The sequence below is a fragment of the Meriones unguiculatus genome, chromosome 18 (assembly GCF_030254825.1).
Source record: "Meriones unguiculatus strain TT.TT164.6M chromosome 18, Bangor_MerUng_6.1, whole genome shotgun sequence".
Lineage (NCBI taxonomy): Eukaryota > Metazoa > Chordata > Mammalia > Rodentia > Muridae > Meriones > Meriones unguiculatus.
The window spans coordinates 24286619-24302880 of record NC_083365.1 but is presented as its reverse complement, the minus strand read 5'-3'; positions in this window follow the sequence as shown (position 1 = coordinate 24302880).

Here is a 16262-nt window from a genome sequence, read left to right as displayed (position 1 = left end):
TGAAAGTGACAGAGGCAGATGCTTTGGAATATAGGCCGTGGTTTTCAAATGTGCTGCTTGACACATAGGGAATTCTAGATGTTGTGCGTCGGAGAATATTGTTTAGGGTGGTGGTCATTCTGTCCCTCTATCCTCCCACAAAAACGAGGAATGCTTAGCAAGTTTGTGGACATGCTTGGTTGTTGCAGCTGGAAAAGAGGAAGCTCTTGACGTCCACTGCATAGAAACCAAGGGTGCTATTAGCTATCCAAAAGTGAACAGAACCGTTTTCTGTAGAAATGAAGGATGGTCAAGCCTCCAGTCATAGCAGTGCAAAAATTGAATGCTGTCTCGATAGGATGTAATTCTGTAATGAAGGATATAATGGCTAGTTTTAACTTGACAAGATCCAGAATTACACAGGGATCAATCTCTGAGCCTATCTGTAAGGAATCATCTAGATTAGGTTGGCCTCTGGGCATGCCTGTGAGGAATAGGTTAATGTGGACAGAGATGCTCACAGTGGGTGGTACTATTCCCTGGCCTGGGATCCTGGAATGCTTAAAGAAAAAAAAAAAAAAAAACAACAAAAAAACAAACAAACAAAAAAAAAAAACTGCACAGGCATTCACTGGTCTCTTAATTCTGGTCGTGGACATAATTTTGCCAGATGCTTCCACTTCCTGCTGCCTTGACTTCCTCGTTATGGCTAATTCTTGTACTGTGAGCTGAAGGAAATCTGTCCTTCCTTTAATTGCTTCTGTCAGCATATGTCATCATAGCAACAGGCCAAGAAACTAAGTCAAAGATTGATGATCTCACAGAGCTATGTCTAAGTGGCAAAATATTATTGTATAGGTATTAGTAGCAACATGTTTGCTGCCATAGGAACTTGCCAACAGTCTGTTGTAAACAATGAGACCTAGAAAGGTATGTGGAGGTGGCTTTCAATAGGGAGAGAGGTGGGACTTTAAATTCCTCAGGGTGATGGAAAAGGAAAATATTTTATGTTCAGGATTGAGAACTGAGAAGTTGAGCTGGGAATGAAATGAAGAGGACAATAAGAAGTAAACAGTCTCGTAAAGGCTAGAGGGTATGTGGCAGAAGGGGACTTTGACATGACCCAAGTGCCATCCTGTTCCTAGCCTGGGCTCTCTCACTGTGGCTCACACCCAGGTCCTGTTGCAAGGAACCACCCATCTCTAGGAGAGAAGCATTTGCATCTCTACTGGCACTGCCTCTCCTCTGCTCTTCCTCATCTCACTCCCTTGAGACTCTAGGAAAGCGTTCCCTGAGAAATCCCCAAGGATGTTCTTAGCATGTAAAGAATGTATGGGAAATGAGATGCTAGACAGAGGCAGAATTCTTTCCCAGATTATGCAATCTGGTCGAAGCCACGCCTGTGGAAGTCTATCTAGTTAGGACTGCCTGTACAGCCACTTAATATTTGCATTGAGATTCCAGCGAGTGTCATGACACCTTAAAAACAAAGCAAAACAAAAAGCTATCGGTATGGGCTTGGAAAAAACAAAAGAGATAAAGTAAATTATTCTCCCAAGTCTGTAATTGTACACACAGAAAAGCAACGTGTAGTCAGGATGGGTGTGTACACATGAAGTTTCAGCACTTAGGAAGTAGAGGAGTTCAAGACCAGTGAGGCTACATAGTGAGTTCAAGACCAGCCTGGATGGAATAACAAGACCCTGTCCAAAAACGAAAGGCTGTGGATGTAGATCAGGAAGGGAGTGTTAGCCTTGCATGTACAGGTCCCAGAGTTCAATACTCACCAATGAAAAAGAAGCAACGTCCAATAAAAATACTAGAATCGAAAAAAAGTTATGTGCATCTAAAAAGATAAATATATGCTAAAAGTTATTTTTCTTCTTGTTACAAAAATACCTAAAATGAGAATAGAAAAGATACCATGTTCTTATTAGGAATAACAATTAGAAAATACTTATAAACCTGTACTTTATTCTCACGTATAAATAGGCTTAGAACTGTAAGTAAAATTTTCTAAAAACTTAATGTAAAAACTTAAACTTTAAAGAGGATATCAGAAGCTTTCACCCTTGGGAATTGTTTAAAACAATCCTTGATCATACAGTGTCCCAGAATAGCTAGAAAATCGTGTTTAAAACGAAGGGAAGGGCTAAGTGTGTTGATGCACACACGTAACCCTGGTGCTAGAGAGGTGAGCCAGCAAAAGGGCAGTTCACACCAATCCTCTGTTGCGCAGTGCTTTGAGGCCAGCTTGGTCTACACGAGGGAGACCTCATCTCGAAAATAAGAAGGAGGAGGAAGAGGAGGAGAAAAAGACATTAAAAAAAAAAAGCGTAACATCTTTTATTATAACTGTCGCCGCATATTAATTAGGTAAAGCAACAAGTTCCACAAAGGCCAAGCAAGGGGCGAGGGAGGGTCAGTCAGACAGATGGAGTCGGCCCAACCTGCCTCTTCATCTGACGAGAGATGAAATTAGAGTCTCTCTACAGCACATCCAAAATTAAATGTCAGATGGATTAGAGGTGCACTAAGGGCTAGAGGCAATACAACCAAAACCCAAGAATAATTCAGGAGCAGAGAGCACTCTCTAAGACAGAGACCCTGAGGTTATAAATGAACACACAAAGGCACCAAAGGCCGCCTGCCGCGTTTTTTTTTTTTTTTTTTTTGGCATTTTAGGAATAGGAGATGGAGAGGCCGTCGAAAAACGTAAAAGAAGGAAAGGACTGCACTGTCCGCCTCCTGCATCGGTTACATGATTCAATTGTTAATTTTTAAATTAATTATCACATATTTTAATATTTTAAATAGGCACACACATGTATTAACTATTTGAAAAATAAATTAACATAAATAACGGTTTTCAAAAATCTGCTAATGCTATCTTGAATTTATTAGGCATTTTTCTCTCAAAGAAGCCATAACACTTTGATGTGCCCCACTCTTTTCGTTCTCCTGACTTTTCCTAGGAGTCATGACCTTTAAATGTCAGCTCCTGCAGGGCTCTCTGCCTTGCTCCAGTGTCAGATATCTGGAGAGATAGCCCGGACAGTCCTTGCTTCTTTTCTGTGTGTGATAGAAGGTGGGAGGTGGATTTGCCACTGGGCTTCGTGTGCCTGCAGAGCTATGAGTTTCTCCACGCTGTTTTAATTTGACTGTTTCTCCAGACATGATTTACTGTCTTGGATGACAGGAGGCTTCAAACTTTCCCCTACATGCTGGCTGTAGAATCCTGAAAGGGCACAAGGGAAAAGAAAACACTCAGTCAAGGAGTACCCAGGGGAGCAGCTTTCATGACGAACAGCAAGATTCTCGATGAAAGAACAAGTTCTGATAGGTACTGGGTCCAAACAGTGGGGGATTGATGTAAAGATCACAGCTTTGGGGCTTGAGAGGTGGCTCAGTGGCTAAGAAAGAGCATTTGCTGTTCTTCCAGAGGCCCTGAACTCACATGCCAGAAGCAATCCAGGCAAATGCACAACCACCTGTAACTTCAGCTCCACGAGATACAACACCCCCCTCAAACACTCCCACCCAACTACTGGCACACACACACACTCTCTCTCGCTCTCTCTCTCTCTTTCTCTCTCTCTCTCTCTCTCTCTCTCTCTCTCTCTCTCTCTCTCTCTCACACACACACACACACACACACACACACACACACACACACATACTCCCGTGCACACACCACACACGCACGGATAATGTAGCACTTAAGAGTCAAGGGTGGAATCTGGCTTTACTAATTGGGAGGAAAATTACTTAATGTTTCTGAGCTCAAAAAACAAATCCTTTCCAAATAGGGCTCACTTAGCAGACTGTCGTAAGCATTAAGTAAGATAGCAGCTCTACAGCATCTGCCACCCACCCGGAGCACAGAGGGACCTTCTCCAGCAGGTGGGATGGGAGCAATGCACTGGGAACCTGTTCAGATCTGCCCTCTTTACTTCTCCTGCGTGCTCTCCCACATTTTCCTTCACACAGTTTTTGAGTCACTATTACATCAACCTGGGCTCGGGAGACTTCAGAGTCTAAGGAGAGATGGACTACAGTGGAACCTAAAGTGCATGCTTTGCTGTGAGAAGGAGGCTTTTCGCTGAGAAATGTCCCAAGTTCTCTGGGAATGCACCAGAGAATGAACTCAATTTATTCACTTTATATCCCAATTGTAGCCCCTTCCCTCATCTCCTCCAAGTCCCACCCTCCCTGCCTCTTCGCGCTATATCTCCCTCCCCTAGTCCACTGAAAGGGGGAGTATTCCTCCCCTACCAGCTGACCCTAACCTATCAAGTCTCATCAGGACTGCCTGCATTTTCTTTCTCTGTGGCCTGGCAAGGTTACCCTGCCAAGGGGAAGTAATCAAAGAGTAGGCAACTCAGTCAGAGACAACCCCTGCTCTCCTTACTCAGGAACCCATATGGAGTCTGAGCTGTCTATGGGCTACATCTGAGCAGGGGCTCTAGGCCCTCTCCACGCGTGGGCCTTGGTGGATGCATCAGTCTCTGCTGATCCCCCTCAGCCCAGAATTCTTGGCTTTGTTGGTCTCCTTGTGGAGCTCCTGTCGCCTCTGGGTCCTTCTATCCACTCTGTCTTCTATAAGACACCCCATGGCTCTGCCCAAGGTTTGGCTGCTTCGATCCCCTGTTGTGTGGAGTCTTTCAGAGGATATCTGAAGTAGGTTCCTGTCCTGTTTCCTCTCCTCCACCACTTCCAGTGCCTATCCCGTTTTGAATCTTTCCAGCAAATGGATGGAACTAGAAAAGATCAACCTGAGTGAGATAGCCCAGAACCAGAAAGACACTCAAGGTATATACTCATTTATAAGCAGATATTAGCTATATAATATAGGATAACCATCCTAAAATCTATAGACCCAAAGAAGCTAAACAACAAGGAGGACCCTAAGGAGCACACACCTTTAATGCCAGCACTTGGGGAGGCTGAGGCAGGCAGCTCTCTATGAGTTTGAGTCCATGACAGCCAAGGCTATACAGAGAAACCCTGTCTTAAACCAAAAACAAAGAATTACGCAATGAAAGGCAGATAGGCAAAAATGTCCACAAGTGAAAAACTACCTTTATTTATGGTTAATGTTTTGGTATAGAAAACAACCGAATTTGACAAATTGTTGTGTGCAGCTGGTGTTGTGCTGTGTTAGAGTGATTCAGGTCTCACACTGAAGGTGGCAGAGTTAATCTGTCAGCTTGTCTGCATTTGGAATCACCCAGGAGATACAGCTCTAGCCACACGTGTGAAGGCATTTCCAGGGAGAGGGAGGTTGATCTGAGGAGGGAAGAACTTCCCTAAACGTGGGCTAAATCATTGCAGGGGCTGAGGTTTTGGATTGAGTAACAAAAGGTAAAGTAGAAAATGAGCTGAGCAGCCGCCTCCGTCTCTCTCTTCTGACTGTGGATACGATGCCACAACTCAATGCCTGTGCCTTCCCCACTAGGATGGAGAACTCTCAAAACGTGGGCCCCGTTAACTCTTTGTTCGCTAATATGCTCTTGTCAGATACTTGGTCAAAGAAAGGTGCACAGTAGCCAATACAGAAGACTAAATTCAGATAAGATATTTTATAATCAAAGTTAATGATAGCCACCCTTCGAGAAAGCCCCCAGGGGTCCCTGCCTCCTGGGTTTTGAACCCTGATGCAGTGCCTTCCCACAGTGGACCAGGGTTGATCCATGTGATGATCATCAGAATGTCAATGAGGCAATGGCTTGTCACTCTTGGTGTCAAGTGTTAAGACTCTGGGCTTCTCTCTTGACCTCTCTTTCTCTCTCCCTCTCTGATCGCTCATGCTGGGGGAAGCCAGTTACCAAGTTGCAAGGGCACTCTGGAAGCTCACGTGGAGAAAAGACGAGTCCGCCAAGGACTGTGGGAGTATGTTTCAAACACGCCTTCTGGCCATGGAACTTCAGATGACTGAAGCGCTGACTGACAGCCAGACTTTACACTCATAAGAAACCCGAAACCAATAACAGCTCAGGTGCTGGTGGATTCCAGACCCAAAGAAGCTGCTTGATAATAAACAATCGGTGCTTTAATACTCAACTTAGAATTCATTAACAGACCTCTGTTTTTAATTCTTCATCGTTCTCTGCATCAGTGTTCCTTGGGGATTTCCTGGGGACTGACTCCTCAGACGAAGTCCATTATTGGATATTTGAGTTTCTCATAAAAGAGACATGGAATACACATCCTCATTTCACATTGCTGAACATGGCTGCAGAAGGTGTTTTGACCTACGGGATACATGCCAAGAGGATGGCATGTCCTTTTATCAGCAATCTAGACTTTATGATGCACAGCACACTCCGACCAGTAAGTCTCCATCCAGCATGACGAAGAGGTTGTAGTCATTGTCCTGGCAGCTGATGCTTCTGTCCGCACTCCCTAAGAAGAGGATAAACCGCTGAGCTTAGAGCATTGGCAGTGAGGAGGAGAGGGGAAGGTGTAACTTCGAGATTGTCTTCTGAAAGGACTTGACTTGTGTGAGACTCAGGAACAGAGGCTGGCAGAGCTGGGACAACTTGATTGAATTCCCAGGCAGATGCCATAGTTCACTTTTCCTAGATCCATGGAGGAAGTGTGAGCTACTCAATAGGACAGTGGCTGAATCTAACACCTAAATGCCTTCAGGGGGACAATGTTAGTTTAAAGCAGATGTCCACCATCCATCCTGCTCTTTCTTTTGTTCATAGAACACTTCTCTTCTTCTGAATGGCTCTGATCCAGGCATCTTTCCCAAAGGCTGGAGACTCTGGTTTAGCTGTGGGTTTCTGTGTGGGTTAATTCTCAGATGAGACTCACTGCTTGCTATTGGGAATGTAGTCAGAGCAGGTCCAAAGTGTTCTAGACAGCCTGTGTTCCTACCACTGTATTTGATTTAAAATGCGTGGTTCCCAGAAGGGAGGGTTTGGAAGATACTCATTTCCATTCTGGTGTCACAAATTTTGCTAGTACAATTTGGATCCATCTGGCATCTTCTACACATTAGCATATTAGCTAGGAGTCCTCTTGTGTCCTTGCATAGAGTGGTGGCTATTGTAATTAGTGTTACTACAGGTTGGCACGAAGATCCCTGTGGCTTCTACTAAGTGGTATATGCTAACTGAGGACCCTTGGGTATGTGACGCTCTCGGGATGAGATTGGCTGGCTCATGTTTGTCTGAGAGAATTACAGGGGCACAGTTTTGGCTGAGATAATGGAGTCCTGGGCAATGGAGATAATGGACAATAGGCTGGGAATTAGTAAGTGAATTAGGGTGCTCCACGTATGAGAGACCTAGAGATTACCATTCCACCTTGGGGTCTTGTAACCTAAGCTCAAGGCAACCTGTGATACATGATACACTAAAGGCCCAATTCATGGTTTTGGCATCTTAGGACTGTCATATGAAAAAAAAAGTTTCCGATAGAAATTTCCCTGCTGCTTACCAGAAACAAAAACAAAAACAAAAACAAAAAAAAAAAAAAAGAAAGAAAGAAAGAAACAAACAAACAACTAACTAGCATTTGAAGGGAATTTAGAGAAACCTTTGACTATGTATCAGAGTGAAGAAAAGGGAAACGGGTTATAACAGCCTTTTCTTCCATATGAGGGGAGTACAGCTGAGTCTCTTTGGTGAGTAAGCTTTGAAGCTTGGGACCAGAAAGATTAGAGATATTTTTGGCATTGAGTTAAGGGGCAAAGCTTACCACTAGCGCTAAGATTCAGGATTTTTATCATCTGAGAGACTGATATGACTTCAACAGGAGCTCGAGCAAGGAAGAGGCTGCAGATGAAGGCCTGTTTTGAAACCACAACCACCTGCTACCCCAAGCATCAGAGCAAAGATGGTTTTTCCATCATATTCTTTGGAAACAGAGCCGTTAGGTCAACAAGAGCTCTGAGGGCCTGTGGTGGCTGACACCACAATAGCCTCAGTGATAAAGACTCTGGGTTTGTTAGCACTGGACGTGGTTACCCAAGGACTAACATGGCATCTCTAATAAACCCCAACCAAACACTGGGAGTTAGAATTTTTTTTTTCTGTTATATTTTTATCTAGATCTAGTGACACTGCCGGGGGACATGCCATGTGTAAGGGCAGAAACTTGTCCTCTGGGTGACTCTTCCTTGAGGAGATGGAAAGTGAAGCCAGGAAGGTGAAGCGACTGACCGCCCAAAGACAGGCAGTTTCTGATCAAGCTGGAACCCAGCACCGGACTAATGACCACACTGCACTGTTTTCATTACCTTCCCCCTTTCATACTTCATCCTTGATGGCGATTGTCTTCTACTCTGGCTCTTGAGGAGGCCATTTGCATCCTTCTGGTGAAGAAACAGAAAAAGAGCCAATGCCCTCTTTCTTTATAGCCCTCTAACTCTAGGAGGAGGGCTGTCTATCTGCTTAGGTTTCTCTTTCTTTCACTCAACTGGGTCCCTTCCTGCCCTCCATCCCCAGCCTTCTGCTGCTAGCAGAAAACGTCTCCCACCTGTATTTTGTGTCATCCTTCAAAAAGAACATTTGGATTTTTATCAGCTCTTTTTAGTGTAAATACTCAAGGGGTGAAAATGTTAGAAAACGGGTGCTAAATGCTAGGTGCGCTGGCACAAGCCTGTAATCCCAAGCATTCTGGAAACCGAGAGAGGAGACCAAGTATTTGACAGCACCTGGGTACCACAGTGAGATCCTGTCTCAAAATAACCAAGAACTGGCAGGTAACTTACTGCTAAAGCATTTCATAGCATGTCGGAGGGTTTGAGTTCCATTCCAGCATGGCAATAAGGATCAAAATAAAGTAGGTATATGGGGCGTTCAGAAAGAACCAATTGGTTTTTGTGTGCTTCTTGAAATCACACCTTGCAACTGGCTGTTTTATCATGCTTTTATATAAAATCAGTCAGTTGTTCTACAGTACCAATTCAGCGAGACACAGAGAATTACAGACAGTAGAAGTAGGCAGCTATGGACATTATAGCTAAAGTAGTGTTGAACCTACAGCCAAACACAAAGAAAGTTAGGACATCATGTTAATATCTGGCTACCTACTGTGCAAAATTTCTCTAGTTAAAGGGGCATGTCGAACTTTTGGCAGTGCAATTAAACTTTATAGATAATCAAAACAGAAAATAACTGGACATTGTCTAATATCAACCTTTGTGACCTTGGACAAATACATTTTTTTTTCCATTTTTACCCTCGTTATCTCATTGTTTAAGTATGACAAAAACCACATACAAACTTCAGAATCAGACCCTGTAACTTAAGCTTCCTCAAATATTCTTTAAAGTATTTGTAAATGACATGTAAAATTTCATGCGTTTAGCATGTTCAAAGTGTTTTTGAAATATATATTCTCATATTTTCTGGAAAAACTACTCCCTGAGCATTTACAAGTATATAATATAGAATTAATTAGTGTCACTGTACTGCACAATAGCTTTCTTAAGCTCAATTCAACTCCTTGGAATAGCTAGTGTGCTCTTGACCGGTAGGAGATAATCTTGTCAGCATTTATATCTGAATGAGATCATGTGATATTGGTTACTCAGTGCCTAGCTTACTGCACCTAACCTTAATTTCAGGTTCATCCATGTTGCAAATGGCAAGATTTCACTCTTTTTATGTCAAGTGTCATCCATTGTGTAAACATGCTGCCTTTCTCTTATCCAAAACCATCACGGATGGTGTCTTAGTTCCTTTTTTATTGTTGTGGTAAGACACCATTACCAAGGCAGCTTCTAGAAGAAAGAATTTATTGGGGCTTATGGTTTCAGAGGATGGGTCCATAATAATCATGGCAGGGAGCATGGCCGCAGGCAGGCAGGGCACTGGAGCAGTAGCTGAGCATTTCTGTCCTTATCCACATATGCGAGGCAAAGAAAGCTAACTGGGAATGGCATGGGCTTTTGGAACCTCAAAGCCCACACCCGGTGATACACCTCTTCCAACAAGGACACACCTCCTACTCCTTCCTGGAGAGTCCCATTAACTGAGGACCAACCAATCAAAATACATGAGTCTCTGGGGGCCATTTTCATTCAGACTATTATAGATGGGTATTTAATTTGACTCTGCATCTTGATTCTTTTGACTAGTGTTACAGTAGTTACAGTAAATAGGGAGTCTTTGTATATAGCTTTGATTTTCTTCACACACACACACACACACACACACACACACACACACACTCCTGGATCATATGTCAATTTTACTCCTAACTTTTTAGGGAACTTCCAAACTGTTTTTCTTAATGGCTGAAGTAATTGATATTTCTTCCAACAGCGTTGGTAGAAGGGTTCTCTTTTCTCCACATTTGTTATCTTTTAAGGTTTCTCATAACAGCCATTATGACAAGAGCTATCCCATAAATGGTTTTAGAACAGTTGTCAGTTTCCATAACAATCAACCATAAAACCTCAATGACACATGATTATAATTTTTCTGGGGTTATGCTGTTCCCTTCAGTCACCCTGAAATATACTAGAACCCAAGGTCTCCTCATCCCTTGACCTTTATAAAATTTTATTGGCTGGTGAGCTCACCATTTTTATTTTCTAAGTCCTGGAGCATTCGTAGACTCAAGGAAACAAAACTTCGGGTGTTGACTTTGTGTTAGTCAGAGTTCAGGAGCAAATTCAAACCACTCTGAATGTACCTGAATCATTTAATCATAGCTGACACATTTTAGGAATTTGACCGTATGCAGTTGCGAGAGTTCATGAACAGTTTACGCGCAGTTGTTTCATTTATGTACCGAAGTATTTAAATACACATGGGCATACGTGTAAATATGTTGCAATGTATGTTTTGCATGTATGTATGACATACTTTTGTGAACACACACATAAATTTAGATGCATGGAAAATCTGTAGTTCCTGGCAAAAGAATGGCCTAAGATAACATGTAACTCAGTACAAACCCTGAGAAAAGCCAAATCAAAACTCAAACTTCTTTGAGAAAGAGAGCTGAGCATGCAAGAAAAAAAGGGAAATACTTTAATCCCAGAAATAAAAAAGGAACTGAAAAGCAGACCAGCAAGCCTGTGTATCAGTGTCGTCCTCTTAGGAATTATTTGTATCTGTAGTGAGGGGTGTGGGCTCTGAGGACCACAGGGTATGAAATAAGGATATAGAACTTTCATGATGTGGGGGTGAACCTGAGGTTTCTGAAGAAGCTGAAACATTACAAGGCTAGACTACCAGTCCTGGACAAAAGAAAGAAGAAAAAAAGTGGTGGGGAGGATGGGGTGTTGGGACGAAGCAGTGGCAAGAGACATGAGGATGGCAGCTCTTTCTTTCTTCGTGAATTAAAGAAAAAAAGAAAGGAAGGAAGCCTAATTCAAAAAGATGGAACTACAGCCCTAGAGCTTGTATGGGCATGATATCCAAATTTTACTGTCCTTGTGGTCCGGGAATCCAGAATGTACAATAAATATGTGAAATTTAGTGATCAAAGAACAGTCAGTGATGTAGACAGTACAAATACCAACAGAAATTTGGGGTTATAATTTTAAGGTGGAATTAACATAGGAGAAAGTGGTTATATGTAGTATAGGAACTTGCTGACTTTAAAAAGTTTTAACTTCCTCCATTATTTACAAGGAAGAAAGACTGCTTAAATACATTTCTTTTGACTAATCATATATGTTGAATTTCAGGACTTATTTTCAATGTAAACGCAGAAATAACTCTGTAACCAGAAGAAAGCATCAGAGGAAAGAGAGTGTGTGGCCAGTCCAATGGAAACTATGCAGAAAAGAAAAGGGGAATAAGAAACAGGGCAGGGCTGCTGGGGTGGCTTCGTTGGTAAAGTGCTCACAACCAAGCCTTGAGAAGCTGAGCTCAGTCCCTCAAGCCCGCACAAGAGAAAGAAAGGAACGAGTCCTGCAAATTGTCCTCCAAGCTCCACGTGCGTGTGATGCCTTCTTACTTCAAACAGCAATAATTTTTTTTTAAAAATAATCCCTGAAAAATCAGAGAAAACAGGAAGCAGAAAATGAAGTTATAGAGCCAAACATATCCAACAGCAATCTGGAAACTGTAATCTGTAACTGTAAACTGGCTAAATTTGTCAGTTCAAATACAGAGATGCAGACTGTGTTAAGAAAAGCCAGCTTTAGAGTATCATTAATGTGATGGTTTCAAGGTAGAGATAAGAATATATCAAGCACACTCTAGGACAGGCTTCATACCTAGGAGTTGTTGGCCAATGTGAACTGAAGTAGATGGGTGCTTTGAAGTAGGAGAGACAGAGACACAGAGAGGGGAAACACAGAGAGGGAGAGAGGGGGAGGGAGAGAGAACATGAAGTTGGGTCAGTGCCAAGATAGGGAGGATAATCTGGGAGGAGGTAGGAGAGAGGATAAATTTGGTCAAAGGTATGAGATTCTCAAAGAACTAATAGAACATTATTTAGACAAAAGAAAAACGCCAGAAGTTTGGAAATAAAACGATGGTAAAAGAGACAGCATAAACACAGAAGGTCAGACATCCACAATTGTATAGAATTAAAAACAGACTTTAAATTAGATCATTACTATGGATGAAGATGATTATTACATAAGATAAAGATGATCGTTACATAAACATTTGAAGAAAAAGTTATAATACCGAGCCAGCAAAATTTCAGAACGTACTCTCAAGTATAATGAGCTCCATACTGCATAATGCCAAGGAGAAGAAATCATCAGTATAGTGGAAGATAATTTTGCATCCACCACTGAAAGAGTGAGTGGTAAAGATTACAGAAGCAAACAGTGGTGTGTAGTGCATACGAGAGATATTTGTAAAGACACATTTCTGTAAATTAAGAAAAAAAATATATAATTTGCCTTAAGGGTAAAAAATTAAGCATATAGTACATCTATGTTTTTAGACTCCATATAGATTTCCATAGGGATAGACTGATTTACATCCCCGCCAGTGGTAAACAGCTGTCCCTTTTCTCTGCATCCTCTCCAATGTCTGCTGATGATCTTTTCTCTGTGAGGCATTCCCTGGAGATACCTTTATACCTGTGTATCTGGTAGTAGTTTTTGTAACAGCCATGTCTGGAATCAGCTCAGTTGCACATCAGTAAATGACTGGATAAAGAAAATGTGATTGTGGCATTATGTGCAAGGGAGTATTATTATTCATTACAGGAGAGTGAGTGAAACTAGAGGCAACCATGTCGAATGAAATAAATCAGACTTGGAAAAGCAGAGCAAAGGTTACTCGGAAGTAGAAAAGGGACTAGGGAGACTGGGGAGACTAGGGAGGCTGACAAGAGAACAAAAGTGGGGGGATGAGCATAACCAATGTGCCTGATACACATATATGAAAATGTTGCAATGGAACCCATTATTTATTCCAATGAACATATGCCAATGAAAACTTACAATATTTAAAAAGTGACTTACATGCGTCACCGTGACCAGTGGTGGATCTTAGAGTGCCAATGTTGCGAAAGTTTTCTAGGCGTGAGATTTGAGAGCCCTGGTAACAGAGCAAGTAAAATGGATGAGTACACATGCAGAAGGCTGAAACTAGATCCCCATCTCCAGTCCTATAGAAAAACCAACTCAAAATGGACTACAGAAATAAGTTCAGGAGCTTACTGGAGGAATGGATAGAGGAAACCCTCCCGGACAGTGCTTTACACCGGTTTTAGATAGGATCCCAAAGAAACAGGCTGCAAAATTAGACATTTGAGATTATATCAAACAGGAAACTTCTGCTTCACAAAAGAAACTACTAAGAGACACGAGAGGCAACATACAGGATAGAAGAAAGCATCGCAAACATTCATCTGACAGAGGATTAATACTTGGAAACTATGAAGAACTCAGAAAATTCAAGAGCATTTCAACAAACAATTAAAAGGGAGCTGGGTAGGCATTTATCAGATGAAAAAAAAAACAGAGAAAGCTCATAAGTATATGTAAAAACATGCTCAACCTCACTAGCCAACAGGGAGATGCAATAGTAAACCATAAAGATGAGAATGTCTCGACCCAACTAGAATGGTTATAATGAAAAAGAAAGAAAAAAATCATGCTAGATCAAGACAGAGAAGGGAGTACTCTTATACAGTGTTGGCGGGAACACGGTATGGCCACTAGGGAAATCAGCGTGGAGGTTCCCTGAAAATATAAAATGACAACTACCATATGGTCTACCAACCCTACTTCTGGGTGTGTATCCAACATGAGGTCAACGTATTAAAAAGATAACTGCTCTTGCATGTTCCTTGCAGTCCAAGTCACCAAAGCTAAAACATGGGATCAGCACAGGTGTCTGCTGGAGACTCCATAATGAAACTGTAACACACACGAAATCTTATTTAGGCATAAAAGAAAGAAATGCCATCATCTTCAATGTCCTGGACGAACCTGGAGGACAGTAAGTGAGGTGAGCCAGGCACAGAAGGACAGGCACTGTGTGTTCTCAGTTGCGTGTGGAAGCTGATACTGACTTCTTAGAGAGAGGGCGTGGAGGGGAAGCGGCCACTAAAGGAAAAACAGAGGCAGGAAGGGTGGACGCATGCATCTAGACAGGAAGCCTGAGCTTTAGTGTTCTAAACCATAGCAGGTGACTGTAGCTCACAAAAAAACTGGCAGAACGTTTTGTGAAGAGCTAGCGGAGAGGAAGTGAAAGCTTCCCAACACACAGCAATGGTGATTATTTATGGAGAGAGATATAACTACCCTGACTTGATCATCATGCATTTTATGCATGTATCCAATCATCTCACTGTGTCATGTGAGATTTAAAAGGAGGGGGTTTATCTTTCATGGAACAATGTGAGAAGCAAAAGCCAGTTACGGAAAGAATATAGCTTTTATGCCAAACTGGAAAACATAAGCCTATAGTATTTGTGACAAAGGCGTAAGCTGTATGTTACAGCTCCACAAAGATATGTAAGAGATGATAAACACCTCTGAAGGGGGAGGGGACACTAGGTGGTAATTGAATTCCTGGATTTAAACAGTATTGCATGCATGTGCGTGCGTGTGTGTGTGTGTGTGTGTGTGTGTGTGTGTGTGTGTGTGTGAATCAGTGTCTGCAGTATTAAAAGTTACATTACTAAGTTAGGAGTAATCACCAACAAAAGAAATACCATTGAAAGCCAAAGATAAGAATTGACTAAGAAACGCACATTTTGACGGGAATATTTAGCATCTGACATAAAGCATGCTTCCTAGTAAAAAGGAGGCAGCTGCTGAAATCCTATGGAGTATCCTGCTCCAGCAGAAAAGTTCAGTTGCTCTTTTAGCTCGTCACTGCCCTCTCCAGGTCCTGTGGCTTTTCCTGAGGTAGGGAAGGTCTCCACTGCTGACAACAGCAGACTGTGGAGGGAGGGGATAGGTGCTGAAGCACAGGACAGATTGGCCTGTAATGGTATCTTGGTTTCTCTAACTGTTGATGCCACCCACAAGACCGTGATGGCTGCAACGGGATGCCACAGCAGCTGTTCTGCAAGCAATGCTATGGAATCAGCTAGAAGTCGTTTAGTCATATTGTGTAGGTGACAGTAGCAAGCTTTCCATGAGGAACGGCATTCAGTTGGGCATGGTGGCACAAGTTTGTGATCCCAGATAAGTCAGGGGCCAAGACAGGAAGATGGCTTGACTACGATGTTTTAAGACCAGCCTGACAACATAATGAAACCCTATTTTAAGAAAGAAAAAGAAAAAGAAAGGAAGAAGGAAAGAGAGAAAGAAAGAAAGAGAGAAAGAAAGAAAGAAAGAAAGAAAGAAAGAAAGAAAGAAAGAAAGAAAGAAAGAAAGAGAAAAGAAGCAGAAGACAAAACACCTGGTAGACACACAAGCCAATGTACTGAATCTGTGTGGGCAAAGCTGGTGTGCTGCAGTGTGTCTGCATAGAAACGAGTTGCATGCTGCACAAATGCAAATGAAGTCTCTGTGTCTGTCAACAGTGGGGACATCCACCATGGTTTTCTCCTGCAGGAAGAAGAGGTGCTGGGCCTCAGGAGAACAAGAGCAGTGCCTGAGACTCAGAGGGAGAGAGAAACATAAATGGTGGGAACTTGGGTCACGTTCTTGAAGCTCAGAAGAGCAGAGAGAGACAGAATCGCCGACTCCCAGGGAAGGACACAAGTGAGCAGATAAACACTGAAGTCAGTCAGAGGCAGGACAGAATCCGTTAAAACCCAATTCTTAACCCCCTGTGAGAGGCTTTGTCACTTGTCTCCTAGAACCAGTCTGCTCCTGGAATCACAGTGCTCATCTGATGGACACGCCTGCAGCGCTAGAACATTCCCAGCATTGACCGTCTAGA